Source organism: Lactuca sativa, chromosome 5 (genome assembly GCF_002870075.4).
Source record: "Lactuca sativa cultivar Salinas chromosome 5, Lsat_Salinas_v11, whole genome shotgun sequence".
Taxonomy (NCBI): domain Eukaryota; kingdom Viridiplantae; phylum Streptophyta; class Magnoliopsida; order Asterales; family Asteraceae; genus Lactuca; species Lactuca sativa.
Window position 1 is genome coordinate 304,283,869 of NC_056627.2, and position 19,946 is coordinate 304,303,814.

Consider the following 19,946-nt stretch of genomic DNA (forward strand, 5'->3'; position numbering starts at 1 on the left):
CGAGTTGGAGGCCCGAATCGCCGAGTAGAGACGAGACTTGCGGCGCGGTTAAGTTGGCGACTCGGCGAGTCCGTGCTGTCTGATGAAACCCTAATTTCCAAGGGTTTGCACCCTATTTAAACGACCATTTGCGCCCCAACTCTACCCCATTCACCCTCAGAAGCTCTCCATACGTTCTAGCCCTTGTTCTTGTGAGTTTGAGGCTTATTAGTGTGTTTCCTTGAAGATTTTGAGAAGGAAGAGGAGTAGATCAAGAGGAAGGGAAGGAAGCCAAGCATCTCTGTGTTCTCTCAGTAATTTCTTTGAGGTATAACTCGTTATCCCTCTGTTTCTATGCTTGTTACTCCATTAAAGTCCTTCTTGAGCCCTTCCTCAAGCTTGCATGTGCAATATAATTCGTAATAAGCTGATTGGCCTCTAGATCTAGGCATGGTTGAGCTCCAGGAGCTCAGATCTACTGCCTTTATGGACCCATATTGCATGAAGACCCTAGATCTACTCATTTGGTGCATTTTGAACCCTAAAAATCTCATGGGTGAATATCTACACGTAAAGTTGGAAACTTTATGTGTTATTCATGATCTAGGAACCCAAATCTGTGGATAGCATAAGCTGGATTCAAGCAGAATCCAGCATATAATGATTGCATGGTAACGACTCGGCGAGTCGTTCATCTGACTCGGCGAGTCTGCTCGCGAGTCTCCGAGTTTGTCCCCTTTTCGTTATGTCAAGTAGAGTAGTGAGTCACGGGGTGTGACTCAGTGAGTTGGAAGCCGAACTCATCCATGGAGGAACTCGGCGAGTCGTTGCCCAGACTCGGCGAGTTCAAGGCAATCTCCTTAGATCAAGATCAGACTCGGCGAGTTGTTCATACAACTCGGCGAGTCGCAGCATAAGTTTTCATCGGATGAAGATGAACTCGTCGAGTTGTTCATACAACTCGGCGAGTAGGATGAAGGACTTGAACATCAGTTTGAAAGGAGAACACGTCGAGTCAACGCCTAACTCGACGAGTAGAAACGGGATCCAGGTCAGTCGATTGGACAGGGACTCGGCGAGTTGGCAAGCCAACTCAGCGAGTCGGGTCAACTAAAAATTGACTCTGATTTGACTTAGGGCATGATCAGGGGTAAAATGGTCATTTTACCCAAAGGACAGTTAGCAGTGTTTGATTGAGTGTGTTGTGGGAATTTCAACCGGAGGATTCCGGAGCAGCAGCAGCAACAGTAGGCGATCAATTCCCACACAGACCAGCAGCTATTTCGAGGTGAGTCTCCTACCAGTAGGAACGGGTCTAAGGCACCAAGGCCGACCCATGTGGACGAGATGTTAGCACTAGAGTGTGGGCCGAGCCCGTATCTCTTGGTCTAGTTAATTATGATATATGTGTCGGTATGATAGAGTTGTCTATACTTGTTGTCTGTGTGATACTTGTATATTATGGGTTAGCGGTTGAGTGTGGGCAAGGCCCGTATCTCTCCAAGAGTGGAGTGTCGGCTAGGCCCGTATCTCCTAGATAGTAGAGTGTGGGCGAGGCCCGTATCTCCAGGCCAGCGAAGTGTGGGCAGGGCCCGTATCTTCACAAGTGTGGGCGAGGCCCGTATCCCCCGGCTAGCGAAGTGTGGGCAGGGCCCGTATCTTCACGAGTGTGGGCGAGGCCCGTAACTCCTAGTTGAATGTTATATGTTATATGCTTGCATGGTATGAGGTATTTTGGGGGGAACTTACTAAGCTTTGTGCTTACAGTTTACAGTTTTGGTTTCAGGTACCTCTTCATCGAAGGGGAAGGAGCTGGCGCGGTAGCGGTAGCGGTACATCATGCACACACACTGGTTTCCGCATTTACGAGACTTCTCTGGGATTTATACTCTTATATTTCGATTGGTTGTATGATTTGGCTTTTAGACATGGTTTACGTTGTGATGTGGTTCGATCAAACAATGTTTTTAATTATTAATGTTTTCTATAGTAATGTTTAAAAAAAAAAAATTTGGACGTGAAAATTGGGTCGTTACAAGTTGGTATCAGAGCCCTGGTTTGAGGGATTCGGACACACCTTTGGGGGGTGTCTGAACTCAAATCGAGGGGTCAAAAGATTTTGAAAAAGAAAACATTTTCTAAAAGATCAAGTAAAGTATTTTAAGAAGAAACGAGGTGTGTGATGCGCGCAACCGGCCGAGCTCAAGTAAGTATTCCCCAAAGTACCCATACAAGCTTATGTTGTGTTTATCAGTTTCAGTAGAACAACATGCTAGAATAGGACTAAGGACCTAGTAGTGATGCCTTATGTGCCTGCTTTATGTGCTTCAGTGTATTAAAATTGCATGCTAGAATTGAGTAGACAGCAGTAGGATAGCCTGTTAGGTTATGCCTAATAGTATGAGTTTAGCCCTGTATGTTAGGTCAGTTTTTTCTCTATGAGAGCGGAATTGCTTGAGATTGTTCCCTTAGTTCGAATGCTGCTTGCTTTGTGCTTAGTGGGACTCTGAGTGGTGAGAGTTAGCCATTAGGTGAATACGTCACGTCACATGTGATCAAGGTTGAATAATCTTAGAGTGTTGGATTTGGCCCTATTGCGCAGCTCTCGTTTGAGTTTAACCGTTGTAGGGATGAGCCTGTTACTCGAAGGATTATCCGAGCCTCCCCACATGTGATGGTACTCAGGTAATGGTTAATTGGCACTACTAGGAGGCCTTCAGCAGCTGAGGACCTGGTAGGGTGGAGCCTGAGATTTCCCTAGGGCAAGCCTAGGATGGGTATAGCAGTGATCAGCCGTAGCGGAAGGGATCTGGTGGAGTCGAGGCAGTCCTTGAAGAAGGTACAGATAGATGTGGAAGGTAGTATGGGCCCGTACTACTGAAAGCAGAGGATCCGTACCCGAACCAAGTAAGGCCAAGATAAGACCAGGGAACTTGTAAGTAGTTGTGATCCCTCAGGAAGTATCAGTATCACTAATGATTGTTGTTATGTATTGCAGAATGGTGGTACTTCGATCGAGGCCAATAAATGGCGGTTCAGGAGAGGGGTCAGGTTCAGGATCAGGTTCCGAGCCGGTAGATGAGGGACTACGCGAGTTCATCGCTTCAGAGATCACCAAGGGTATCCTTGAGTCGACCCCCATTATCTTCGGGTCGATCAAGGAAGGGATCATCCAGTTGATGGAGGATCGCCTCAGGGCGTTCAAAAGTGACATGGCATCTGGCCAGTCGGGATCTCGCACGCTGTCCTTTAAGGACTTCAGGGGCAGTGGTGCGCCGGATTTCCACAGGGTGAAAGACCCCATTATTGCCAGGCGATGGAATGCAGACATTGAGTCTGCACAGTTGACTAGCTTCTGCCTCGAGGGGTCGAAGGTGAGGTATGCAGCAGGGTGTTTACGAGACCTAGCTCGAGATTGGTGGGAGTCAGTGGGTGACTCGTTGGGAGCCTCAGCTGTCGAGGCTATGACCTAGTCGGACTTTGTGACCAGGTTCAGGGTAGAGTTTGCGCCGGCTGTCGAGCTTCAGCAGCTGGCCAGGGAGTTTTTGGACATGAGGCAGACGACGGAGACTGTGGCGGAGATCACCGCCAAGTTCCGGGAGAGGGCTTTGTTGGTGCCCCAGTATGCAGGTGACGAGGATATGAGGAGGACCCGTTATCATGATATGCTACACGCTGACATCCGGGAGCATGTTAGCTTTTCAGCTTGCCCTACCCTAGAGTCCATGATCACCAGGGCGAGGGAAAGGGAGATTGATTTAGAGCACATTCGGAAGAGGAAAGCAGAGGCGAGGCAGGTGGTTGGGGCTTCAGGAAAGAAGTCCAGGGGATCAGATGGGAGGCCGAAAGGCGAAGGGGGACCTGGCCGCTGCGGGAAATGCGGCAGGACACATGAGGGAGCATGTAGGATGGGATCAGCAGGCTGCTACAAGTGCGGCAAAGCAGGGCACTTTAGCAGGGATCGTACTACTCCAGTTTCGGCTATTCAGACATCGGAGTTGTTGTGTTTTCACTGCAACCATAGGGGCCACAAGAAGGCCAATTGCCCCCAGTTGTCAGCATCTGCGCTAGTGAAGGCGCCAGCTCCAGCGACCTTGCGGATCACTGATGGCCGCCAAGGCAAGGTAGAGGCTCCGGTGGTGAGGAGCCGGGCATTTCAACTGACTACTGAGGAGGCACGTGCCACACCCGACGTTGTGACGGGTATGATTCTTTCCCTCTACTTTATTTTATGATGTTATGATATTGATATGTGCTTTGGGTGTATATGTATGCATTAGGATCGTTCCATGTGAACGGCATTCTAGTTCAGGTGTTGTTTGACTTGGGTGCCTCCCGATCATTTGTTTCCCTTGCGCTTAGCAAGAAGTTTCCTGAGTCTTCAGGCATATTGGATTGCCCTTTAGAGGTAGACATTGCTAACGATCGATCGGTGCGAGCATCGATGGTGTTTCGGGATTGCGTATTGCGGTTGTTTGAGGAGCGCTATTTGGTAGACTTGGTTCCCATTCCGTTGCGCGGGAACAAGGTGATTATAGGCATGGATTGGTTGGGCCCTAATGGGGCGGTGATAGATTGCGCGCAGCAGCTAGTGCGAGTCAGGACCCCAGGTGGGGGAGAGTTAGTGATTCGTGGCGAGAGGCCACATTGCGGACCCACTGTATGTTCAGCAGCGAGGGCTAGGCGCTATCTTTAGCAGGGATGCGCAGGATATGTCGCGTATGTGGTGGATACCCGGGAGGCGGGTAGGGCGACAGTGAGCGAGGTTCCGGTGGTTCGAAATTTCGCAGATGTTTTCCCGGAGGAGCTTCCTGGGATACCTCCGGAGCGACAAGTGGAGTTCAGGATTGACCTCGTTCCTGGTGCGGCTCAGATAGCCAAGGCAACGTATCGGTTGGCTCCTCCTGAAATGCAGGAATTGTCTACACAGCTGCAGGAGCTATTAGACAAAGGATTCATTCGACCGAGCAGTTCACCCTGGGGAGCCCCGATTTTATTCGTGAAAAAGAAGGACGAGTCGCATCGGATGTGTATAGACTACCGGGAGCTGAACAAGGTAACGGTGAAGAACCGTTACCCACTCCCGAGGATTGATGATCTCTTTGACTAGCTTTAGGGAGCGTCTTGGTTTTCCAAGATCAATTTACGTTCGGGTTATCAACAGATGAGGGTTAGGGAGGAGGATACATAGAAGACCGCGTTTCGGACGCGCTATGGCCATTATGAGTTCGTGGTGATGCCATTTCGGCTCACCAATGCTCCTGCCGCGTTCATGGACCTCATGAACCGCGTATATAGACCGATGCTGGATCGGTCTGTGATAGTCTTTATCGATGACATCTTGGTTTATTCCAAGACGCAGGAGGAGCATGAGGAGCATCTGAGAGAGGTTTTGGAGACCCTGAGGAGGGAGAGCTTGTATGCCAAGTTCTCCAAGTGTGAGTTTTGGTTGCGCGAGGTGCAATTTCTCGGACACCTTGTCAACCAGAACGGGATTCTGGTCGATCCGGCCAAGGTCGAGGTCGTGAAGAGGTGGGAGGTTCCGAAGTCTCCATCTGAGATTCGGAGTTTCCTAGGATTGGCAGGCTACTATCAGAGATTCATTCAGGATTTCTCCAAGATAGTCGTACCCCTGACGCGACTGACGAAGAAAGCCATGGTCTTTCGGTGGGGGCCCGAGCAGCAGGCTGCATTTAATACACTGAGACAGAGATTGTGCGAGGCGCCAATCTTAGCCCTGCCAGAGGGCGTAGAGGATTTTGTGGTTTACTGTGATGCGTCCATTTCAGGGTTGGGCGCGGTACTGATGCAAAGGGGGCATTTCATTGTCTACACTTCGAGGCAGCTCAAGCCTCACGAGGCGAACTACCCGACACATGACTTGGAGTTGGGGGCGGTGGTTTTTTCCCTCAAGATTTGGCGGCATTACCTCTACGAGGTTCGATGTACCATCTACACGGACCACAAGAGTTTGAGGTACCTCATGGATCAGCTGAATCTGAGCATGAGGCAGCGTCGGTGGTTGGACGTGGTGAAGGATTATGATTGTGAGATCCTTTACCACCCAGGGAAGTCCAATGTTGTGGCCGATACACTTAGCCGCAAGGCGGCACCGATCAGGGATATTTGCATGAGGATGACCGTACTGACTCCCCTGTTGGAGCGAATTCGGGAGGCTCAACAGGGGGCTATCAAGGAGGAACATTGGAAGAGCGAGCGTGTGGTGGGTCAGGTTTCCTCCTTCGATTATGATAGCTGAGGACTATTGACACTACACCGCAGGGTGTGGGTGCCGTATTATGGAGGCGTGCGCCAGATCTTGATGGAGGAAGTGCACAAGTCTCGATTCTCTATTCATCCCGGGGCGACGAAGATGTATATGGATCTTCGTCTAGATTATTGATGTCCTTGCATGAAGCGGGATGTGGCATGGTACGTCGAGCAGTGCTTGACCTGCAGGAAGGTCAAAGCCGAACATCAGAGGCCGCATGGGAAGATGCAGCTGTTGGACATTCCGTTGTGGAAATGGGAAGATATCACGATGGATTTTATCATGAAGCTGCCCAGGACCGCGCGTGGAGTAGATTCGATTTGGGTCATCGTGGATCGATTGACCAAGAGTGCTCACTTTATCCCGATTCAGGAGAGTATATCGGCCGAGAAATTGGCCGACATCTATATCAAGGAGATCGTGGCGCGGCATGGGGTGCCAGTATCGGTTATCTCGGACAGGGATGTGCGTTTTACTTCCAGGCTTTGGAAGAGATTTCATGACGAGTTATGCATTCCTTTGCATTTTAGCACCGCCTTCCACCTGCAGACGGATGGTCAGAGTGAGCGGACCATTCATACTTTGGAGGATATGTTGCGGGCATGTGTGTTAGATTTCGGTGGTAGCTGGGATACCTATCTTCCCTTGGCCGAGTTCTCATACAATAACAGCTACCACGCGAGTATTGACCGTCCCCCATTCGAGATGTTGTACGGACAGAGGTGCAGGACCCCGATATGCTGGGGTGAAGTTGGCCAGAGGGTCATGGGGAGCACCGAGGTGGTGCTCAAGACGACCGAGAGGATCCAGCAGGTTTGGAGCAGGCTTCAGACTGCTCAGAGTCGGCAGAAAAGTTACGTCGACAAGCGTCGATCCGACTTGGAGTTCCAAGTCGGGGATATGGTTCTCCTGAAGGTGTCGCCTTGGAAAAGCGTCATTCGATTCAGGAAGCGGGGCAAGTTGGGCCCGAGATTTATCGGACTGTTCAGGGTTGTAGCCCGAGTGGGCAAGGTGGCGTATAGACTGGATCTGCCAGTCGAGCTCAGTCAGATCCACAGCACTTTCCATGTTTCTCAGCTGCGGAAGTGCTTAGTGGACGATTCTACAGTAGTGCCGTTGGAGGATATTCAAGTTGATGACAGCCTGAATTACATTGAGCGCCCAGTCGCAATCCTTGACAACAAGTCGAAGGATTTGAAGAACTAGAGGGTAGAGCTAGTGAAGGTGCAATGACAGCACCGCAAGGGTTCGGAGTGGACTTGGGAGCCAATGGAAGAGATGATGGAGCATTACCCGGAGCTGTTTCAGGATCGAGCAACAGACTTCGAGGATGAAGTCTAAAACAAGTGGGGGAGATTTGTAGCACCTGACTCCTGGTACGTAAGATATATCTGAGTATTTTGTATTTTTGGCCGTGGACTCGGCGAGTTGGAGACCCGACTAGCCGAGTAGAGACGAGACTTGGGGCGCGGTTAAGTTGGCGACTCGGCGAGTCCATGCTATCTGATGAAACCCTAATTTCCAAGGGTTTGCACCCTATTTAAACGACCATTTGCGCCCAAACTCCGCCCCATTCACCCTCAGAAGCTCTCCATACGTTCTAGCCCTTGTTCTTGTGAGTTTGAGGTTTATTAGTGTGTTTCCTTGAAGATTTTGAGAAGGAAGAGGAGTAGATCAAGAGGAAGGGAAGGAAGCCAAGCATCTCTGTGTTCTCTCAGTAATTTCTTTGAGGTATAACTCGTTATCCCTCTGTTTCTATGCTTGTTACTCCATTAAAGTCCTTCTTGAGCCCTTCCCCAAGCTTACATGTGCAATATAATTCGTAATAAGCTGATTGGCCTCTAGATCTAGGCATGGTTGAGCTCCAGTAGCTCAGATCTACTGCCTTTATGGACCCATATTGCATGAAGACCCTAGATCTACTCATTTGGTGCATTTTGAACCCTAAAACTCTCATGGGTGAATATCTACACGTAAAGTTGGAAACTTTACGTGTTATTCATGCTCTAGGAACCCAGATCTGTGGATAGCATAAGCTGGATTCAAGCAGAATCCAACATATAATGATTGCATGGTAACGACTCGACGAGTCGTTCATCTGACTCGGCGAGTCTGCTCGCGAGTCTCCGAGTTTGTCCCCTTTTCGTTGTGTCGAGTAGAGTAGTGAGTCACAAGGTGTGACTCAGTGAGTTGGAAGCCGAACTCATCCATGGAGGAACTCGGCGAGTCGTTGCCTAGACTCGGCGAGTTCAAGGCAATCTCCTTAGATCAAGATCAGACTCGGCGAGTTGTTCATACAACTCGGCGAGTCGCAACATAAGTTTTCATCGGATGAAGATGAACTCGTCGAGTTGTTCATACAACTCGGCAAGTAGGATGAAGGACTTGAACATCAGTTTGAAAGGAGAACACGTCGAGTCAACGCCTAACTCGACGAGTAGAAACGGGATCCAGGTCAGTCGATTGGACAAGGACTCGGCGAGTTGGCAAGCCAACTCGGCGAGTCGGGTCAACTGAAAATTGACTCTGATTTGACTTAGGGCATGATCAGGGGTAAAATGGTCATTTTACCCAAAGGACAGTTAGCAGTGTTTGATTGATTGTGTTGTGGGAATTTCAGCCGGAGGATTCCGGAGCAGCAGCAGCAGCAGTAGGCGATCAATTCCCACATAGACCAACAACTATTTCGAGGTGAGTCTCCTTCCAGTAGGAACGGGTCTAAGGCACCAAGGCCGACCCGTGTGGACGAGATGTTAGCACTAGAGTGTGAGCCGAGCCCGTATCTCTTGGTCTAGTTAATTATGATATATGTGTCGGTATGATAGAGTTGTCTATACTTGTTGTCTGTGTGATACTTGTATATTATGGGTTAGCGGTTGAGTGTGGGCAAGGCCCGTATCTCTCCGAGAGTGGAGTGTGGGCTAGGCCCGTATCTCCCAGATAGTAGAGTGTGGGCGAGACCCGTATCTCCCGGCCATCAAAGTGTGGGCAGGGCCCATATCTTCACGAGTGTGGGCGAGGCCCGTATCCCCCGGCTAGCGAAATGTGGGCAGGACCCGTATCTTCACGAGTGCGGGCGAGGCCCGTAACTCCTAGTTGAATGTTGTATGTTATATGCTTGCATGGTATGAGGTATTTTGGGGGGAACTCACTAAGCTTTGTGCTTACAGTTTACATTTTTGGTTTCAGGTACCTCTTCATCGAAGGGGAAGGAGCTGGCGCGGTAGCGGCACATCATGCACACACACTGGTTTCCGCATTTACGAGACTTCTCTAGGATTTATACTCTGATATTTCGATTGGTTGTATGATTTGGCTTTTAGACATGGTTTACGTTGTGATGTGGTTCGATCAAACAATGTTTTTAATTATTAATGTTTTCTATAGTAATGTTTTAAAAAAAAAACAAAATTTTGGACGTGAAAATTGGGTCGTTACATCATCACAACCTCGATCTTGGTCGGATCAACCAATATACCCTTCTAATTGACAAGATGCCCCAGCAACTACACCTTGTGCAACCAAAACTCGCACTTGGAGAATTTGGCATATAGCCTCTCCCTCTTTAGAGTATCCAAAACCTCTCGCAGATGATCCTCATGCTACTCCTTGGTCCTAGAATAGACCAAGATATCATCAATAAACACAATGACTGATCAATCCAGCATTAGTCTACAAACTCGGTTCATGAGATCCATAAACGCTGCTGGTACATTGGTGAGCCCAAAAGGCATCACCAAGAACTCTTAATGACCATAACGAGTCCAAAAGGCCGTCTTATGAACATCCTCATCTCGAACCCTCATCTGATGATATACTGAACGCAAATTAATCTTGGAGAACCAAGACGCACCCTATAACTAGTTGAACAAATCACCAATCCTTGGAAGAGAATCACGGATCTTCACCGTTAAAATGTTCAACTCCTGATAATCAATTCACATCCTGTGGGAGCCATCTTTCTTCTTTACGATCAGGATTGACGCTCCCCAGGGCGAACTACTTGATCTGATAAACCCCTTGTCTAACAGATCCTGCAGCTGTGAAGACAACTCCTACATATCCGGAAGTGCTTACCGTGTATGTTTATGGTTTTAGTTGCCTCTGGTTTGAAGTGGAAGGGATCGACATGATCGCACCGCATACACTAGTGTTCTACATTCTATGATTTTGATTTGTACTCTGATAACTATTTTCTATATTTCCAAACTTTGATTGGCTTATGAAATGAATGTTTGATGGTTTTGGTTGTCTTAAAAATAAAAAACTTTACTTAGTATTTTTGGGACGTTACAAAAGGAATCTGAATGAAGTTGAAGTTAATGATAATTAAGCCTTAAACATCTATTTTAAAGTATAGTAACTACATGTAATTCATTTTTGAGTCACCCATGAAATAGTCAATAAAAATAATTTGGAGGTAACTAGAGTAGCATTATCTTACTGGAGAAAAATTAAGAGGTCCACGAATAGGTTTGGGTGGGTGAGAAGTACCAAAAAATCTCTAGAATTAACACATAAAGAGATTGGGGACACCATGTCCATCCACCCGGGCACCATCACAAGTTTGAATGGTACCAATATAGTTAGGCATGTTGCGGTTCTTCATAGTTTTATGGAAAAAAGAAGAGTTTTTTTTCTCCTTTACGAAGCTAATCAACTATGGCCTTTTGTTTGAGAAATCTCTCTTCATCACAGCAAGCCTTATTATGAGACAAAGAAAAATGTTTCAAGGACTTTATCAAGAACAATTTGTAACCTATCAAGTTTAGTGTGCATGCTGATGATATTGGTAGAAATATTACTTTGGTTCTTTAAGAACTTTATAATGGGGTCTTTCAAGAAATTCAGGTTTTGGGAAACCTTAAACATTTTATCCACATGGATGCTAGGGTCCTCGTTCTAGGCAACAACCTGATTGAAATGAAGATGAGATGAAAAAAATATATTGTTTCTCGGGGTTGATAAATTGTCGTATCATGATGGTTTTTTGGCTAAGTTATCCATAACCACTTGGGATATTATTGCTTCTAGCATATTATCAGTTATTTATGAGTTCCTTAATTTTGTAAGACTCTAAATCCTACCATATTTTCCCTCATCCCAAATTCTAATTCATATTCTAGAGTCACTAATTTCTACCCCTTTACATGATGTAATGTTATCTACAAGTATAATATCAGAATCATTGTAGATTATATGAAAGACCATCTTTCCTTTTTAATTAATGTTAATCAATATAAGTTCATTAATGGTTACCTAACCATAAACAATGTGCTTCTTGTGTAAGAGCTTATGAACGATTTTCATAGACATATGGGTCCAACAAGATGAGCCTTCAAAGTTAACATCCAAGAATCTATGTCATGATCTACTAGCATTTCCTTTACACTTTGTTACTTGGGTTTGGCTTTCCCCTGTAAATGATTGACTGGATTATGAATTGGGTATCAATTGCTGCATATTTATTATTATCAACAAGAAAATTTATGGATTCTTTGAATTTTGACAGGGGTCTCAAAATGGGGATCCTATATACATGTATATATTCACCTTGGTTGTCGAGGTCCTTAAAATATTGATGACAAGGAGGATTGTTGAGTTTGATGCTTTCAAGTTCCATAGAAATTGTCACTTTGTGTCATCTATGACTTGCTAACTTAGTTATCTACCGTCTTTAGCCCCTATCATGATAAGTTCAAGAATGAGGCCTTTTACTTTAAAGTGTATGTAATGGCTAGGAATGTCATAAACAAAATAAATCACTTTCCTAAAAGGTTCCTTCCTATCAAATATCTTGGTTATCCCTTCATCTGCACCCGCCTTTTCCATACATTGTAATGCCTAGTTGATAATGTAAAAAACAAACTCAATTATTAAAAGAAAAAATCTTTATCTCTTTTGTTCGTAGATCCTACTCATCCTTTTAGTCTGTTTCAGATCTATTGGGCTTCTATTTTCATCATCTCCAAGACTGTTAACAAGGAGATTGAGAATTTGAGGTGTCCTATGGTGCCAACGAGAAATGAAAATGGATAGAGACAAGTCTCTTAAAAACATGTGTCTCCCTAAGACTCAAGGCAAGCTTGGTATAAAGGGTCTTTCTAGACAAAATATGATTGCCATAGCCTACCATATCTAGAGGATCCTTACCAATAATGATCCCATTGGGTTCAAATTGATACACTTTTATTGACTCATGAATCATAAGTTTTCGGATGTCCCAGTTAGAGTTGTATGAGTTGGGGATGGTGTAATATCCTTGACATGAAATATAAGATTAGAAAGTCATTATTACTCTGATGGCAACATTGTCTCTACCTGATATGATAATTGGCACCATGTTGGTCTTTTTCTCTATTTTTGACCCCTCGCATTATCCCTTGATGCTATGGTCAAATACATTATTTATAGGAAGGTGTTTGCCTCCACCTCTAGAGTGACACATATATTGCTCTTTGTTACCCCGCCCTTCATATTTTCTCTCCACCCCCTTGAAAATTTCATCTAATAAATAAGGTTGTGTTTCCTCTTATTTTTCTACTAGGCGAATGTCCGCGCGTTGCGCAGAAGCATCTATATAGCTGAAATCTTTACAAATATATATAATTTTTTTAAATATAACAATAATGTTGTTTTTAAATTTGATATAATAATTTGTATACTAAGTTGATATAATATATTGATTATTTTGAATTATATGATAATATATACATCTATTAAAACTGCAAAATCTAAATCTTTTGAATGACCTCTACCTGTGGGTTACTCATGAATAAAATTAAATGTGATATACAGTTTAATGTTATTTATAGTTGTTGTTATTGTTAATTAAAATTTTAAATTTATTTGTTTAACGTTTTAATTTCTATCATTGTAATTATTTAAAACATCAAACAATTTTTTTAAAGGTAACATTATAATCATTTATATAGAGTTATTTTTAACTATTGTTATTAGAAGTTATTTTAAGCTACTTATTTCAAACTTTTAACGATTATAAAAATATCTTTAAGAAATATTTTAGTTAAATTGATATTACAATTTAATTTTTTCATTTAGCACTACAATTTATCACTTTTAACTATTCACAAAATATTCATTGGGTTATTTAAAAGGAACTGAAATTTATATTAAAGTTGACCATATAATGTTATATTGTATTTAAATTAAGAATTTAAGTATTTTGTCCAAACTGTTCAAAAGTTGTAGCTTTAAATTGATAATGGTTTACATACAACAACATATTAAATCTAATAAATTAAGTATAATATATTAAAAGTTAAAGACATAGCTTTATAATTAGAAGTAAATATATTATTTTAATATTGAAATTTAGTTTATTTATGATTACATTTTAGGTTTGATACTTATTTAACCTTATTAACCAACTTACAATTATTATTAGAAAGACACTACAATTTATCACATTCAACTATTTATAAAATATTCTTTGGGTTGTTTAAGTTGAACTAAAATTTATATTTAAGTTGATCATGTAAGATTATATTTAAATTAACAATTTAAGTATTTTATATTGTTCAAAAGTTGTAGCTTTAAAATGATAATGGTTTACATACAACAACATATTAGACGTAATAAATTAAGTATAATATGTTAAAAGTTAAAAACATAAGTTTATAATATATTCTTTTAATATTGAAATTTAGTTTATATATTTAGGTTCTATATTTATTTAACCTTATTAACTAACTTATAATCATTATTAGAAAGAAATTAAAAAGTCATGAGAGTTTCAAATTAATGTGGTAAAAGGAAAAATGAATGAGAGTTTCAAATGAATGTGGTGAAAGGAAAAATGCTTCCTTTATAAGTATACTAGGCGAATGCCCGCACGTTGCGCAGTGGGATAATTATGTAGTTTAATATGGTTATATATAGTTTAATGTATTGTGAATAAGCCATACATAAAACTTGTATGCGATTAAATAACGTGTATATTTTTTGATTTGCAGATTTTTTATCATAATAAATAATGAAATTTTTTTACTATTAGTTTAAAATTTTAAATGTAATTTTTATATACATATTAGTATCTAATGTAATTAGTTGATGATTGATTAGATATGGATTCTCATTTGTGATCGTCTATTTATGTTGAACCTCATAAAAATACATATTTAACAACTTTTGTTAGTTTTACTATTGAATAGAAAATGGTGCTGTATTTTAAGTAAATATAAAAAGTCTCATTCTCAATCTATTTAAATATAGTGACATATTTTAAGTTTATATAAAAAATCATATTCTAGAACTAATGAAAAGAAAAAATGGAGCCAAAATTTTTAACCATAATAAAGTTGATTCCAATTAAAAAGTGCTCAATGGAAGATAATATCATTCAATAAACATCATAAGATATTTACGTTATATTCAAATTACTGATATCATTTTTGTAAGAGTCATTCAAAATATATGAGACTATAGTGCCTAATACAACAATGTAATAACCAAATGACCCTAACATAATTTAAATGAAATATAATTATAATATATTATCTATGCAACTAAATTTCTACACAACATGTGGGATTCGTCTACTATATGGTATTCTTCTAATATATTATATTATAGTATAAACATTATATTTGGAAAACCACTTTGAGTTATATTGTAGTTTATAACATTAAATTTGTGATGGGCTGTATTTGACACACATTTATGTATTTATATCTATATCTATATATATATATATATATATATATATATATATATATATATATATATATATATATATATATATATAAACAAATCTTATATAAACATCCAACCTAAATATTCATTTTCAAGTTTTCTTTCTTCGCTACGTAAACAAACTTTTGTTATAAAACCAAAAATGGAATAAAAGACACTTAAATGTATGATCATGATATATTGTATTTTGATTGGGGCTTGTACAAAACATGCATCAGCATATATTATTAATTTATCTCTTGTTTTGGGTAATTCGAATAAGATAGCTTCAAATCCAACGTATCAAACGGATTACCCATTTACTAAAGTCTAAAACCCAAAAACTCAAACATGTTCTAATATCATACAAATGCATGAGGTTTTAGCAAATTATTATCTCATATGAATTACCATTGATTATGTGTGATTAATTATTAAGAAGGTGAAAAGGTTTGGGGGTTTCAAATACATGAGGTTTTAGTAAATTGTTGGGGGGGGGGGGGGGGGGTTCAAATGCATGACAATCAAGGGAAAATGCAAACTTTATAAGTATGTAAGATAATGATTAGGGTTGTTTGGCTTTGTATGTATCCAGATGAGCTTGTTGTCGAGTGGCATCATCTTTTATGGTTCTATCAAAACATCCTATATCATGTGTTCATCTTATGGGTAGCCCTCAAAGAATATCTCAAAACGTATAATAAAATATGTATCTTTGACCCAATAAAAATCTCATATATAGTTTTTGTCACATTTGCTTTGATACCACCTCTTCTTGAAATGTGCCTACCCTTCTCAGGTTTGGCAAGACATGAAAGCCAAATTGAATCTCAACAAGGTTCCCGACAAGTGGATTGACATCACCTACCTTTTCAACTAAGCCTCGAAAAGTAAGATTATTTGATATATTATTCAACGTTTTATGCTTGCAGGGACCGTCAACCACATGTGGGTCGAAAGAAACAACAAGGTCTTCAAGAATAATATAAGGAAATTTGAAACAATTGTTAAGAATATTATTATTGATGTTCGCTTGAGACTCATGAGCCTTTTATCTTACGCCCTCCCAAACTTTTTAAAGTCAATATCCTTTAGAGGCTTCCTTTGAATAATGAAGATATATGCGTAAAGAACCTGCCTTGACTCTTCCTCAAAAAGTTTGTTTCTTCCCTATCTTTGTAGTTAATTTTTATTTTTGTTTTGATGTTTCCTTATGAATTTGTGTTGGGTTCAGAGTTTATGTGTACTATTTAGATTATTCTTGTTTCTAGGGCTAACTGATCAGCCATATTATGTCCATAAGTAGGGAACCGTTAGTTTGTATTGTATTAATCTTTTTAGAAAAAATTACAAGTTAATTTGGTCAATTGTGGTATGTCAAAAATTGGATGTTTGGTCCTAAATGTTTTGGAGTTGCACCAGTGGTCCAAACGGTTTCATTTGTTGTGAATTTGGTCCAAACGTATTTGAAAATATTTAAAATGATGAATTTGTCCTTTTAATTTTGTTTTTTTTATTTTCTTTACAACAATTAAAAATACCTCTCTCTCTCTCTCTCTCTATATATATATATATATATATATATATATATGTGTGTGTGTGTGTGTGTGTGTGTGTGTGTAAAAATATATGCGTGTGTGTGTGTTTGATAAACACCCAAGAACATATTCATAGATTTAAAAACACTCAAAAACTGTGAAAAACAACTTCCTCCAACACCACCGTTCGCCCACCGTCTGTCACCTCCATCTCTACCTAAACTTTTTTTGCCACTTCATGTCTGCCAAAAAATTACCCCAAAAACAAAAACTATACATAAAATATGGGTTTATTCTTTGTCACACCCCCAAACCTGAAAGGCAGAAACGTTCGGGGGCGGAGGACGTCATATTTAGTATTATAACAAATGAATAGTAAAGAAAGTACACACCGCCGTAATATAAATATATTTGAAAAGTTTACATGATTATATGTGTTACATGTTTGAATATCAAATACAATATGGTGATCCAAAATATGTTACTAACGCCAACACGTTAGGCTTCAAAAGTAGTTGCTACATGGTTTAGCGTTTTCCTGAGAATACAAGTTATTTCAAAGAAAAAGTGTCACCAACAAAGTTGGTGAGTTCATAAGTAGTGTTTTGAGAAAATGTATGCCATTCGAAAGTTCGTGTATGATTTCCAGAAAATCCGATATTTTCTTATGAGTGTATAAAATGAGTATAAATGATTGTTGTATAAATTGTATGTATTTGAACCAGGAAAATCCTATATTTTAATAAAAAAGTGAAATGCAATCTCAAATGTCCAAGACCGTAACCTGTAAGTAACTATGACATGCTCAAGATAATGATGTATAGTCTTATTATAACACAAAACTATAAGAAGATTTGTATTTGAATGTGAAAAGAACTGTATCTGTTACTTTTCCCGTGAAAACGTAATACCATAATAATTGTCTATCCAATGAGTTTTTATAACCGTACTATCATAATTTGCCTGTAGCGATGTTCTGCAGACGTCGAAATGAGATGACACTTGTCACCCCGGGGACTGTAGCTAGCAGTCAGGGCGCGGGATCATTAGTCCCGTATAGATCTATACACACTTGTCATGTTCTCCGGATGGAGATTCTGGTTATAAACTGGGCTTCTAGTGGTACCTTAAAAGGTATATTAAAGATGAATGACTCACGAATTCTCAATTAAGTCTCGTATTAGAATGAATATGTTTGTCTCTGAAATAATTACCCTTTTCTACAGTGTTGACAAGGCATAATAATGATTTGTATGTTCTTGCATGTTTACAGATGTTCTAGTAAAAATGGTTACCCTTGATATGATGCAAACATATAAATAAAACTTAAAATATTTATGATTATGTTTCATCTCGAGAGGGTAACATGGTGTAAGATGTTTGCATGTTAACAAAAATCCATATGATAGTTATAAAAACAACATGAAATGTATAACAAAAGATTGATGTTTTCACACGGGATTAACCGTGTGTTTACTTGTATTCCCCCCCTCCCCCGGTAAAGTGTTTTAAAATTAGATAAAACCGTAGAAATGGGGGGTATGAACTCACCTGGTAGTTTGAAGAATGTGAGACGAAAATCGAGCAGAACTTCGACTGGAGAAAGTTGATTTCTCAGGATTTTCGGGAATCTCGGGAGCGTAAAACTTCCTTCAGAACTTGAATATGAAAATCGAGGCTTCGGGATGGCTTCGAGGGGTTAAACGCAGAGCATAAGCACGGGAAAGTGAATAAGTGAGCAACTAAACTCGGAACACCCTTGAGTTCTATTTATAGGCCAACTTTTGGGGTCTCATGACGTGAGAATTGAGTTGCTCACGTCGTGAGGTCGACCCTTATCCTCTTCCATGGACGATACGTCTGCTGACGGCTCTAGAACCCATTAGTCACAGGCTCACGTCGTGAGCTGTCTGACAGCTTTGTTTTTCGTGTCTCGAATTTCAGAAATTCATATCTCTCGCATACGAGCTCCGATTTTTACGTTCTTTATATGCACACGTAGGTGAGATTATGCTCTACAACTCTCATTTAGACTTCGTTGGCTAATTTTGACTTTATTTTTAATATTATGTTTTTAACAGGCCAGGACATGAAAAGTCCGTTAAAAATTCATAACTTCTTCATCTGATGTCCGTTTTTGTCAGTATTTTTACCTTCGTACTATTATTGTTGAGATCTTCGATTCTCGTTTAGGTTGCGTTGGCAAAAAGTCGCTCGATCTCTATTTCGAGTTTTTAGCTGTCTACTGCTATGATTGAAACTTCGAAAAATCATAATTTCCTCATACGAAGTCAGATTTGGGCGTTCTTTTTATGTAAGCTTATGGTTTAATGATATCTACAACTTTCATTTAGACACCTAAGGTTGAAAAGTATTTTGTTGAAATTTCTCGTTTTCTGCTTAACAGTGTTTTACCGGATTTGCTACGGATCTTAAATTGGTCATAACCTCTTCGTTATAACTCGGATTTTTGTGTTTTTATACTTTTGGAAACCTTATTACGACATCTACCACTTAGTACACTCAACCGAGATTTTTGAACATTTCATTTTTGATGTTAGTTTTATTATTTCATAAAAGGGATTACCATATTTGACTTTTAGTCATTACATTGACCTGAAATATCTGGTTGTTATATTCTTGAGTTCGCCCCTGTCGGATGAGTACAACATACATAAATCATATCTAATGAACACACACACAAAATCAGATCAGATGTACACACACATACACACACAAAATCAGATCAGATGTATACACGCAAAATCAGATGAACACACACACATAAAATCTGATGAGCACATGCACACAAAATTAGATAAACACACACACATGAAATCTGATGAATACACACCCTAACCAAACCAGAACCTATCGATGAACATATATGAAGTAGATCTGACAACAAAAAGAAGATCAAATGCAAAAGAAGCAGGTCTACGCCGCCTTTTTCACAGATCTACGTCGTCGACCCCCTTTCTCAGATCTTACATTGGCACCAGGGAAGAAGGATTGTCGCCCTCAACCATCATCGAGATCTGAAAATGATTGGGGATCAGATCTAAAATCCATCATCACTGTTAGCAGAGAAGGCGAACCAAGATCTAAAGATTTAGGGTTTTGGCAGCAAATAGGGTTTTGTCGTTGCCATCGCTACCATAGAAAACAAACTAAATTCTAATAATAGTTTTATAACGATAAAGTGGTGTCGAATGTGGTCCAATGAATCAAAGATCGGCAAACAAAGAATTGGAGTTGAGTTTTTTCCTAATGAAAACTAAACTGGAGGAGAAAGAAAGATGAGAGAGTGGAGCCTCTTGTGAGAGAGTGGTGTCTCCAACGAGAGTGTGGTAGCTCCTGTAATAAGGTGGCGACTCTGGTAAGAAAGAGGGAAAGTAGGGAGGGTGTGGAGTTCTTCAGATCTAGAAAGATCGGGTGGAGCAAGAAAGACGAGAGGGTGGAGC